General features: G+C 36.2%; 1 long non-coding RNA gene across 1 annotated transcript; it reads right to left on the bottom strand.

Moving 5' to 3' along the window:
* Nucleotides 1-609: 609 nt before the first annotated feature.
* Nucleotides 610-10,786, bottom strand: LOC107557085 (uncharacterized). Its single transcript, XR_001605350.1, has 4 exons — nt 10,711-10,786; nt 5,637-5,729; nt 1,897-2,041; nt 610-810 (listed from the first exon to the last, which is right to left on the bottom strand). It is a non-coding gene; the product is annotated as an uncharacterized lncRNA (long non-coding RNA).
* Nucleotides 10,787-12,976: the final 2,190 nt, after the last annotated feature.

The raw sequence follows: 12,976 nt of genomic DNA, 5'->3' as shown, positions 1-12,976 counted from the left end.
CAGATAGATAGACAGAGAGATAAGGAGGGAGACGGAGAGAGAGGAGAAAAAGACAATCTGGACAAGAGCCAGGTATGTGTCGGCCTGAGCCTGAGGAGCAGTGATCTGTCTGTCTGTCTGTGCGATTGACGCTTTCATTGATGAGACAGGTCCCCCTCTTGTATTCAAGCCTGACTACATCATCTCGCTGATAATTGCCCTCAAGTGCTTTCTCTGAGACATCCCTCTGTCAGCAGATCAACCTGAGCTTCACCAGAGTTTCTGCACGGAGTGTGCCACAAACTTGCAAAACACACAAGTATGGCTTTGTGAACACTGAAATTTGACTTAATCTTGTTGATGGTGCATTTAAAAAGATGCATTCAATGGTTTGAGTAGGAAAATTAAACATTTGTAGTTCAGAACAGGAAAGATTATCTTGTGGTCTTGTGGTTTGAGGTGTTACATAACACCTAGAACATCACGTGTTAAGTAGATATGAAAAGATCTCGTTGTCCAACCAAACAGTGGAGCCTGTACTCAAGAAAAACAAACAAAAAAAATCTTATATTCAGTATAAATACACTATATGGACAAAAGTATTGGGACAGCTGTAACAGCTTCCACTCTTCTGGGAAGGCTTTACACAAGTTTTTAATGAGTTTCTGTGTGAATTTTTGCCCATTCAACCAGTAGAGCATTTGTGAGGTCAGGCACTGATGTTGGACGAGAAGGTCTGGCTCGCAACGTCCATTCCAGTTCATCCCAAAGTTGTTCAGTGGGATTGAGCTAAGGGCTCTGTGCTGGACAGTCAAGATCTTCCACACTGATCTGTGGAAGATGAGGCTGGTTAAGTGAATAGATTGGAAAATAAATATATAAACATGGTAATTGTATATGTTAAAACTATTACACAAATGGACAAAAATACAGAAATATTTTATATTAGACCTGATTATTTTTGAGTGTGTAAATATTCCTAGAAAATAGGCCTAAAAAAAAGTACAGACAGTAAGGAAAATAAAATGATTGCAAGCAGAAGTTCTGTCTCTTGCACTGTGTTACAGTACAACCACACCTGACAGACACCATTTTCCTCTGGCATTAAACTATCAACAAACAAAGAAATAAAAATAACATTACATTAGCTGGAGCACCATTAAAAAAATCCCACAATTTGTTTTATTTACTAGATTTATGATGAAATATATCTCATTATTATTGACAACGAGATTGTGCCAGTCATGTGCTTACATTATTGTTGCACTTTGGCAACATGATGAATCTGTGTTCTTAATAGCTTATGAGGTTTTAAAAAAACACTTTAACTGCTTTGACAAGTCTTATTATATAATACTGTTACGCAATAAGCAGAATCCACGCTTAGTATTTAAAACAAAATGGTGAACAAGTTTCACACACCTAGTTCTGGTGATACATCAGGTTTTACAGTTTCGAAGTATTGTCTTGTTTGATTTATTTATAATTACCATTTTAAAACAGGACTTTAAGTTCTAAGAAATTATAGCAACAAAGAAAACATTCCTGTAGCTTAAATAATGAGTAGATCACTGCACCAGCATCACTAAGGTCATGATTCTTAAGGAATGCAACTCCCAAAAAGTACATATGCAGAATCTTTGGATAACAACATCTGCCAAATGCATTCATATGTTTGCAAACAGTCTTTGCTATTGTGTTCTATTCATCTTCTGCCAGAATGCAGTACATGACCAAAAAGTAGAATTAGACTGCGAGAGAGTGAAAGAGAAAACAGCGTGCAGTAGCATTTGTTATCTCCTCAGAAGATCCCCTAAAAGCAAGATTTAGCATTTTTCCTTTGACAAGTATCTACATGCTGAAAGAGCCAACCCTGGTTCCCTTATATCTGATCCTTATCTAGTGTTGTTCACTTACTCGCTCCTTTTTGACAGCTCCACGCTAGGTGTCTGGTACACTCGGACTTCAGCTTCGAGCTCTTATTGTTTCTTACCAGGCCACAGGGCACCAAGATGTGGTCCTGTTGAAGATGCCCCGTTTAAGGCATGATCATGGGTCTTGACTGAAACATATTTAGAGACATAGTGGGTTCAGATTACTGGGTTGGATTCATCATCTTGTCTCTGAAGAGCAAAAAGCTTACTGGGATTTACAGACAGAGGAAAGACTAATCTAGAAGGAAGTCTGAAAGGCCTCCAGCCATCCACAAACAATGACAGAACTCCCATGTCAAAGATATACAGGTGCATCTCAATAAATTAGAATGTCGTGGAAAAGTTCATTTATTTCAGGAATTCAACTCAAATTGTGAAACTCGTGTATTAAATAAATTCAATGCACACAGACTGAAGTAGTTTAAGTCTTTGGTTCTTTTAATTGTGATGATTTTGGCTCACATTTAACAAAAACAACAAATTAGAATACTTCATAAGACCAATAAAAAATTTTTTTAGTGAATTTGACAGACCTTAAGATATTAATGTACACTGCCTTTTAAAAATTTTTTTTTTTAAATAAATAAATTATTGTATTCAGCAAGTATGTATTAAATGGATAGTTCAAAATAAAACACCAAAGAATATATTTTTTTGAAGAAAGTTTGTGATCAAAGTCAATGGGAAAGTCATACAAGTTTAACAACATGAGGGTGAAGAAATTATGACAGGATTTTAATTTTTGGGAGAGCTATCCCATTTTAAACTGATCACAAGTGACAGTAAATACATTTATACTGTTACAAAAAAATTAACTTTTGCCATCTCATGAATACTATTTGAAAACAGTTATTGTAAATTGTAGTAACATTCCAAAATATAACTGTTATAACCGTATTGTTGACCAAATAAATTCAGCCTTGGTCAGCATTAGAGACATAAAAAACATTTAAACACCTTACTACCAACCCCAAACATGAAAAAATGCAAAAGTGAAATGGAATATTACATCTACGCACCCTCATGTCAATCGAAACCCCTATTTTTGTGTATGATTTTCAGTGAATAACAACTTTTGGCCCATTTCTAAAACAAAGCTGTCATATAGCTTCAGAAGACTTGAAATATAGAATATGAATAACTTCATGGTGCTTTTTTTTGGAGCTTAACAGCCATCTGCAGGTCCTCATCTACTTTTGACGAATGGAAATGAACAGTTTAGGCATTCTGCTAAACGACTTCTTTTGCTTTCTACAGAACGAGAACAATAATCCAGGTTTTAAACAACAGAGGTGTAGATGATGTCAGAATTACTTTTTTTGCTAGGTGAACAATTCCTCAAAGCATTTTAAACCAAATCTGTACCCACACAATATAGATTAATCTGTTTATTCAACATCTCTCATGGATGGAAATGACTCACTGATGATGTCAATGTGAGAAGTGTAAGCTGACTTAAATGGTACACTGAAGCAATAAACTTTATCTTTGTTTTTACAGATGCCGTGATAAAAGTCGAGCAGAGAAAGTAAAGGAACAATGATGTGGATGTGGTTTTGGCTCTTCTTGTTCTCAATGGAAGTGGCAGATGAGCAAAACCTGTCCAGCAGGAGGAGAGCCCCAAGAGAGCCGTTTGATGTTCTCTCAATAAGCCAGTTCTCTCTTTTGTCCCCATCTCTTTCTTTTCTTTCTTTTTCCGTCAATCCTCTCTCTTGTTCACAGACATTTTCTGGCCTCCCATCCCAATCCCCCCTTACTCTACACACACACTTCATCTCTTACACACACACACACACTTATTGGGTCTTGAACATTTCGCCCAGAGAACAAGCATTTCCAGGCTGGGACATGCAAAAACATACTGTTCATGAACTACATCCTCCCTGTCAGTCCTGTTTACCTGTCGCCATGTCTCACCCTCTCATGCAGGAGTTCTGGAGTTGACATGCAGGAAGTAAACAGAACGCCTGGGCTCCAAATTATAATAATCCGTCTCACACCTGCACCAAACTACACATATCACCCCCACGAATAAGCAATGTAAGCAAATGAAATAATTTTTTGAGTTATATTCTTTTTCGATGCTTGATGGACGGCAAACATTTTGTTCCTCTCTGATGAAATTATACATCCATGGGCCATAATCACAGTGGAAACGTGAATAGATGTTTGAAACCTCTTCTTTGTGCCCACCAACAAAAGGCATTGTCTGCCACAAAGCCTGCTCTCCTGACAGAAAAATCCGGTAAAAGCAAAAAAGCAGCCATATCAAATACACTGTTAAATCTGTGCATGTCAAGCCGGGGTCACTGGAGCCAATGTTACCTGTGTAAATCACCGCACAATGGCTTGCAATCCCAGTATTCAACAGGTGATATAAAGGACCTTTGGGAAGTATAGTTTCCACTGGTCCTATTCTGTAACAAAAGGTTTCTTAAACATCACTGCCTGAGGACAAATCATACGACACTCTGAAACAGGAAATCTCTAAATCGCCCATTGTCTGACACCACATCAAAATCCTACGTGCACAGAGGCAGGCTGGGGGAGGGCCAGGCTGCAGTTTTTTTGTTTTTTTTTGACGCAGGATATATAAGGACTTTAAAGAGAACATCTAAGAATAAATATCCTCGCGCAAGAGCCACTCTTGAACAAATGCCACCTGGTGCATGTTGAACTGGCATCATCCTTTTGTGCCACCTGTGTTTTTCTGGTACTAATATAGCCATGAGGGTATTCAGCAGTGTTATTTTAATATTATTTATATACTATTATAGTACTGATTCATATTTTGAATTAGCTTTTATATGTTCAGGTTTAATTTTGAGTCATTTTGTACTTTTGTTATTTTTATGTTTTATTTTAAACATTTCTATTTAGCTTTAATTTATTTTTATTTCAGTTTTACTTTGAGTAATTTTAATACTTCAACTTGAACTTTATTTCAAGCAACATTTCTCATTTTCATTACAATTTTTTAAATGTAACCTTTCATCTATTTATAGCTTATTTCAATTAAGAAAACAATATTTCATAGTTTTACAAAAATAACAACACTGGTATTCAAGGTAGACAGTAGACCGTTTGCATAGTCACTGCAAATCTAATGTAAGCTATGATACATGAGTCATGACAAAAGCAGCTTGTGTTGGTTTAAGTTGGAGTGTGAGAAATCGACTTAGTCAAATATATTTCCCTTGAGGCTTCACACTACAGCAGAAATGTCATGTACATATTTAAAATGGACAGACAAAGAAGGAAACTATGGAATTAGCTGTCAGATTTGCATGGTCTTTGGTTTAAGAGTAGGGGGAAAAAAACATTCCAAGGCAACAAATGACAACATTTTTTGACAACACTGGGTATAAAAATATTAATAGTGCAGATGAATGACTCTGAGTTTATGAAAAGTGACTAATCTGCTTTACTCTACTGGAAAGAGAGAAAAAACAATATCTTTGCCATGGGAAAACAAAGGACACGTCTGTCTAACATCCTGTTAAATGCAGAAACACACTAACATTTTCATATTCAGAGCCGTTTCAATATTTACACTGGGAGTTAATAGGAAGAGCGATAAGGTTTATTTGTACTCTTGGGATGTTAACATTCACAGTAATGAGAAATATTATGCAGACCACAAAAAAGGGAAACAGAATGACATATCTTAATGTCCCAACATAAAGTCAACTGTGACATGAATGACACAGGGATTATACTAACCTGTAATGGTGTTTTCTCTTTCCCTAGTTGTACTTTAAATACTAGTGAATCAAAACATTACTCCTCGTCCTCTTTTGTAGAGCTGATAACTGTCTGCAATTAAAAGAAGTAAAGTTTAGCATCATGAATGGCACAGACAAAGTTTTTAAGTACTTAAATTTGTGGTTAATTAAGGAAAAATATAAAGCTGGCAGTCAGTTACAGAATACAGTGGATTTGGCGGATTTAAAACCAGTCTTTCCAACCCCTGTTTGCACAGGTGAGTCACGGCTGCCTCAGGCCATCATACTCTACCTTTTCTTTATAAGACAGAAATGATGATAGAAAGAAAAGAAGAGAGAGAAACAGAGTAAAAAAGAAGCATAATCACATTTCAGCATGCCTCTCCTGTTCTACTTAGATTGCATTCATATGCAAAACAGATGCAAAAAGATCTCCTCTGAGGTTGAACAAGATAATTTAAGATAAGTAGACTGTAAATGGGAAACAGGCCTCATAAATAGCCTAGTTAAATTACAAAGTTAACTATACAAATAAATAAAACGTCTTGTTATATGACCCAAAAACGTGTTTATTTGCTGCCCTCTAGTGGATTCAATGATGTACTGCTAACAACAAAAGTACAGGACAAACCAAAGAACAGCCATGGCATAACTATACGCTACGTATCAAATAAAACCGAATATAGTAGAGCAAATAAGCACACTCTGAATGAAGATAGGGACATGTAGTACAGGTAACAATGGTCTCCCCAGCAGGAGTGATGGACGAGGCAGAGTCAACATTCTCCTGCTCACTCACCATATTGACTGTAAGGATCAGGGCACTGCTGTCAGAGATAACAGACTGAACAAGACAACATCTCTCTGTCCTTATCTTACTACTGGGTCTGGTCCAGGCCAAACTGTTGCCCCATGCCTGCTCTCTCCCTGTCTTTTTCAAGAGCTGCCAAGGCATGAGGATTAGAAATGGGTTGAGTGTATAGAAGAGTATGTTAGAATGGAGTATGTCAGTATGTTAATCAGAATGGTAGAAGGAAAATAGTTTATTTCTCTTCAGTCTCAACAAACCAAGACCAAACTAAAAATACTTAGTCATGTTTACGTAGAAATGTTTTAAATTACGCTTTTTTTATTTTTTTACCAAGCAGAACCCTGTTTGACTTGATATCATGGAGGTTAAGATTTTCAGTAATAACTTAATGACTTAAAATGTCAGTCTGTTCATCGCACAAACACACCACATTGTGCAACATTAGGCAGATGGTGAACTATACTGTATAAACTGCTGTTCAAAATTTTGGGTCAGTAAGAAGTCACCAAGAAATTACACACCAAAGCATGCATGCTTTTATTAAAAAATATATATTTTTTTTAGGTATTTAAAAAAATATTTTATTACTGTGATGGCAAAGCTAAATTTTCAACAGCTGTTATTCCAGTCATTGTCACATGATCCTTTAAAACAATCAGTTGAAAACAGCTGTACAATCAGTTGAAAACAGTCATAAAATTATTTTTTTATTTTTAAATTAACTTTCTAAGAGTAATGCGGTTTTGTGGTATTTTTAGGGTGTTTTAGGAGTTTGAGTAGCTTAGGAGCTGGTCACGCTTTCATTCTTCAAGATTCCGTCACTTTTTGATTAACGAATTAAATTTTCCATGATCTTTCCAGCCATCAATGATTTTTGGATACAGGTTTTTAAAAACCCTTACAATTTAGACCCATTCACCAATGAGTCTGATTTGTGAACCAGTTTGACTGAATCATTGAAAAGATCCAACTTTTCCAGGCCTGGAAAACACAATTCCTTTTTAAGCATTACAAAGTAAAGAGAAGGTCATACAGGTTTAAAACAACCATAAATAACAACAGAATTTGCTTTTGTGGATGAACAATCCATTCACAACTCTAAATAAAGAAAACCTCTAACTGAACTTTGTACTTCATCTGTATGTGATCTCAAAATCCTTAAAAATGTGTACAGTGTCCTAATACCACCAAGAACATCTCACAAGTGTAACATTACTAACAGTACAGTACACTGCTTCCTCACACCAAAGCCAGCGTTAACTATGTATTGTGTCTGTGTTTGTTTGAGAACAAGTGTTATGTTTGCTAAGCCTTGTAAAAATCCCCTAATTAGCGGCTCTTCCCATTAAACACGCTAAAGAGCAGTCGCAGGATTATGACACAGTTTAACACACAGAGTTAGTGGCATTATTACACAATTCGCAGAGCATATACTCGCTAAGACAAACAAAGTAATGGAGTGTGATGAGCCATGGCTACAGTACAAGTACTGTTCTTGAAAGAGTGAGAAAACCAAACAAAGCCATTATTACAGAGCACAAGCCTTTAAACAGCCTCAGAAAACAGATGCTTCAACATCTTTCTGTATTAAGACAGTACACAAACTGTTGAAACACCTTTGCAAATTAAAGTTAACATTAAAGTGAAGCAACACTGATGTTCTGGCGTACTGAATTTACTCTACGTCTGATCTAGTAGGATTTATGAGTGGCATTATAGGCTCATGTGAGGCCACGCTCAGACCTGTCATTCACCTGCCTCTCAGACAGACAGATACTGTAAGGGACACAGAAATGGCAGACCCACACATCCTACACCCCAGCCCCCCGACACGCAGACAAAGGGCCAGTGTTTGCCCCCTGGGCAGACGGAAGATGAAAGGTAAGGTGATGAGCGGGGTAGATGAAACGGCGGGAGCATCTTGGGCGGCAGAGTCAAAGGCTTCTCTTGTGCGAGCGGTGTGTGTGGAGTGGGTGGTGGAGGGGCTGCTGGGGGTCTAAAGTTTCAACTGCTCGTGCCCACGTGGGAGGTTACTGATAGCTGGGTGCAATGTTTTTCCAATATTACAGAGAAAAAGTTTTTAATAAGCGTAAAAAATTAACATGAAATCAGAATGCATTCTATAACAACTTTCCCTTTTCACTGACCTCACTTAGGCTACATGGTTTATTTGATAATGGTAAATAATAGCCAATTAACATTTAAATCAGTATATTAGCAAACTCGCATTTGGTCTGGTATAATGTCTATATAATGTCCACTTTCCACATACATATTATTTAGATGCCACAGAGCCCCAAAATAATATATATATATATATATATACAGTGGATATGGAAAGTATTCAGACCCCCTTAAATTTTTCACTCTTTGTTATATTGAAGCCATTTGCTAATTTGCTATATATGAGTGTCACAGCAAAGGGTCTGAATACTTAGGACCATGTGATATTTCAGTTTTTCTTTTTTAATAAATCTGCAAAAATGTCAACAATTCTGTGTTTTTCTGTCAATATGGGGTGATGTGTGTACATTAATGAGGAAAAAAAATTAACAAATGATTTTAGCAAATGGCTGCAATATAACAAAGAGTGAAGGATTTAAGGGGGTCTGAATACTTTCCATACCCACTGTATGTATATATATATATATATATATGAAGAGTTCCGATGCAAAACCCCTCTAAAAGCCATCTGAAAATTTCCTTTAAAATTTGCATTTTTAATTGGCTGCTGTGTTTATGTTCAGTTAATTCACTTTAATGTCATTGCATAGTTTATTCTCATTGCCATTAAAGTGAAATAACTTAACATAAACATAGGAGCTTGATAAAAATGCTAATTTTGGAAGAAAATTTCAGATGGCTTTTAGAGGGTTTTGCATCTGAACTCTTCATATATACACTGCTTACACATGCGGTGTGAAACAGGCCTTAGGCATAGATTCATAGGTAGATGCCACATTCGACTGCTTCAGATATTTTGAAGTGTCCGCATTCTTGGAACGGTCTGTCATCACTCACAATGTGAAAATAAATTAAAAGTTTTGGATGCGGCATATGTTTAGATCTGCTTACACTGCATCAAAGACTGCTTTATGCACATTGATCATTATAACTAAGAAGGCCACTGTCAAAGAAACCTGGGCTTCCATACCACCTCAGCAGTGCCACAAACTGATCACCTCCATGTCATGCCGAATTGAGGCCGTAATTAAAGCAAAAGGAGCCCCTACCAAGTATTCAGTACATGTACAGTAAATGAACATACTTTCCAGAAGGCCAACAATTCACTAAAAAAAATTTTGTATTGGTCTTATGAAGTATTCTAATTAGTTGAGATAGTGAATTGGTGGGTTTTTGTTAAATGTGAGCCAAAATCATCACAATTAAAAAACCAAAGACTTAAACTACTTCAGTCTGTGTGCATTGGATTTATTTAATACACAAGTTTCACAATTTGAGTTGAATTACTGAAATAAATTAACTTTTCCACGACATTCTAATTTATTGAGATGCACCTGTATATATATATATTATCTTTGTCAAATTTAACCTTTATACCTTAATTAAGAAACACAGGTTGCAAACAGCAATTCATGTAGAATTTTCTCTTAAATTTAATTCTGACCTGTATAAACAAAGTCAAAATTTACTTACTCTACTTCTATAATAAATCAATATTTATGTATATTTATTTATTTATTTGACTGAGCAAATCTTTTATTGAAATAAAACAATGTGAGACAAGAAACTCAGGTTGTTTTTTTTAACATAACACTTTTTTTTAAATTACAAACGTTTTTTAATTGTTTTTTATTATTTTAATAAAACCACTTTTTTATTAAATTATTTGATGTAAAAGCTGCACGCAATCGTCACATGAACATTACTTTGACAGCATGTTTGGGCTTACTGGCCACTAGCTGTTAGCAATTTTAAAGTGATAATTGTGTGCAAAATATGGCCCAATACTACAAAATACAAGACTCGTGTTACATCAACAACCTCCTGTTGACATGTGAGACTCAAAATAGAGCTAAATAATGTTGTGGTGAGTTGATAAAATCACTTGGGAGCTGCTATCACACAAGTGTAATGTCCTCACACAACAAAAGGCCACAAAAACACTGAGAAACCAGCCACATGACTACTGTGTCGAAATGCAGTTGGATACAGCATACATGGCAACTTATTCTGCTAATGAGTAACCAAACGATTCAAGATACTATTTTAAAAAGTTCTCCCTCAAAATGAAGTTTACCTTTGCCTTGAATCCGCTAGTCTCTCCCCGACTCTTTTGCGGTGCTTAGCACCCTCATGTGGCACGTGTGTTGTACTACAAAAATGGTCTAGTATGCAGTAGGCCTGGTTGTTATTATGATAATGTTGGGAGTAAATCTCTCATTTAAAATAAAATAATGCAGACCAGAGTTCTAGGATGTGACATTATTGTTAAAGTGATTTGACTTTTTTTTTCTTTTTACTTTGACTTAGACATTTTCAAAAACTTTTTTAAAAATATGTCCTGTAGACTTTTATCATGAGATTAATATGAATACTTACATTTTCCCCATGATACTTTTAGCATTGCAGTGTTACAAAATATAAGTTAATTTTAGTATCTTACCTAGTCAGGCCCTCAAAGCCAGTCAGTCTAGCTGTTTTGTAATTTTTTGAGGTCAGCAGGTCAGGCCTTGTTGATTTCTTTGTGGCAGTCTGCCATAATCAAACATGGCAGACAAAGTTGATAAACACTCCGATACATCGCTCTGAGTATGGATGCATCTTGTTGCAGGGGTCGTATACGTTGTTCTTGTGATTGATATGTGTAATCTCAGGGAAGTAGCGGGTATGAATGCTACAGCATATTTCCTTTGGTAATAAATAGGTCTTGCGAGAGATTACTGTGCCTGGGGAACAACACTCCCACGCTGGCCCATTAAGAGTCTACGGCAGCGTAATCTTAATATCTCATCTTTCACGCGTGCAGGCTTATGGTAATCCTGTCAGTGCTAACACACACACACACACATGCATGCATATACATGCACCTACATCACCTACACAAACACACAAACCATTTCGCCTCACCTCGTTATTAAACAAGCATCACCAGGAAATCTTGTCAGCATTGGTGAATATAAGAACAATTCAGTACGGCTTAGCTACAATGTTAGCTAGAGAACAACGCTTTCAAACATTGACAAAAACACAAGCATTTAATTCCTCCAGGCAACTTGTGAAAGACAAAAGAAAAGGGGACATTTTGCATCCATAAACTATAACTATCCATAAAGAGTTTTAAAAGTTCCATGCGCTGCCAAATGAGCAGATAAGACTTTGGAATATGGAACTGTGTTTTTGTGCTATTTATTTCATTTAATCAATAAATTTGAAACCTACAACTTGTCCCTAAGCTGTGTGCATTATTGTATTAGTTCTGCTGAACCCATTCCATTTTAATTCAATTTAATTCAATAGAAAGTTCAAAATAATAGCATTTGTTTGAAATATAATTCTTATAATTCTTTCTCTGAAATATAATTCTTTTGAAACAATATAAAAGGTCTTCAACGGCCTTCAACACTATCATCCCAAACCTCCTCCAGTCCAAATTAACCCAGCTCTCTGTGCCCAGCTCGATTGGTGTTGGATCCACTGTCTATTTTGTATATTGTGTTTTTCTTCAAAAATTTTTTGTATATTGCTATTTCCTATTTGCTTATTCAATTTTTATTATCTGTGCCTTGTCACTGTCATTCTTTTTGTGCTTTGTCCTGTCACCATAATCAATTCCTTGTATGTGTTGCCTGGCTATAAAGATCTTTATTATTCTGATTCTAAATGTCTTTACTGTCTCTTTTGATCAGTTTAATGCTAGTCAGATTTTAATTTTGCTGAATAAAAGTATTAATTTTGGATGCCGGTCATGTATGGTGGTGATTTCATTCCATGTACCTAATTTTCAACCCCAGTCTCTCCTATATTGACATTATTTAGTGACAGTAGTTTGGAAACATTTTTATAGTTCCGCTCCTGGTTGGCAAAAATAACTTTGTGACCAAAAGCATTTGTCTGTGTTACAGGGAATTAAATCTGTCTCTATCCACTTATGGTCAAGTGGACCTAATGCACAACCAGTAAATTTTCATTATATCGGCTTCCTGAAAATATGAAAATGTGTGGAGTTTAAATACACTCTGGAGATGCTATTTTGCAGCACTAAACCTGGATGAACAATTTAAAAATATGCCAGATGGCCAAACATTCCTCAATTTCCTACTCCAGCGCATAACAAACTACCCAAAGCCTTTTTTTCTGTCAAGCACCTCGAGTGGATCGATTTTATAAAGAGGCTGAGGAGAGGAGAGGATCCTAATGAGTTGTACAAGCACTTCAACCAGGAAGTAGTGGACACTGAAGGGGTGGAGACATGGTAAAATTCCCACATGAAGGTGTAAATTACCATTGGTACAGACAGCCAATGCGATCGAGGAATTATCCAACGCAGCAGAGAAGGCCTGTCC

Source organism: Sinocyclocheilus grahami, unplaced genomic scaffold, assembly GCF_001515645.1.
Source record: "Sinocyclocheilus grahami isolate Dianchi unplaced genomic scaffold, SAMN03320097.WGS_v1.1 scaffold21.1, whole genome shotgun sequence".
In the NCBI taxonomy this organism is placed as follows: Eukaryota; Metazoa; Chordata; class Actinopteri; order Cypriniformes; family Cyprinidae; genus Sinocyclocheilus; species Sinocyclocheilus grahami.
Note: the sequence above shows the minus strand (reverse complement) of the source record. Positions and strands in the feature narration are given on the sequence as shown.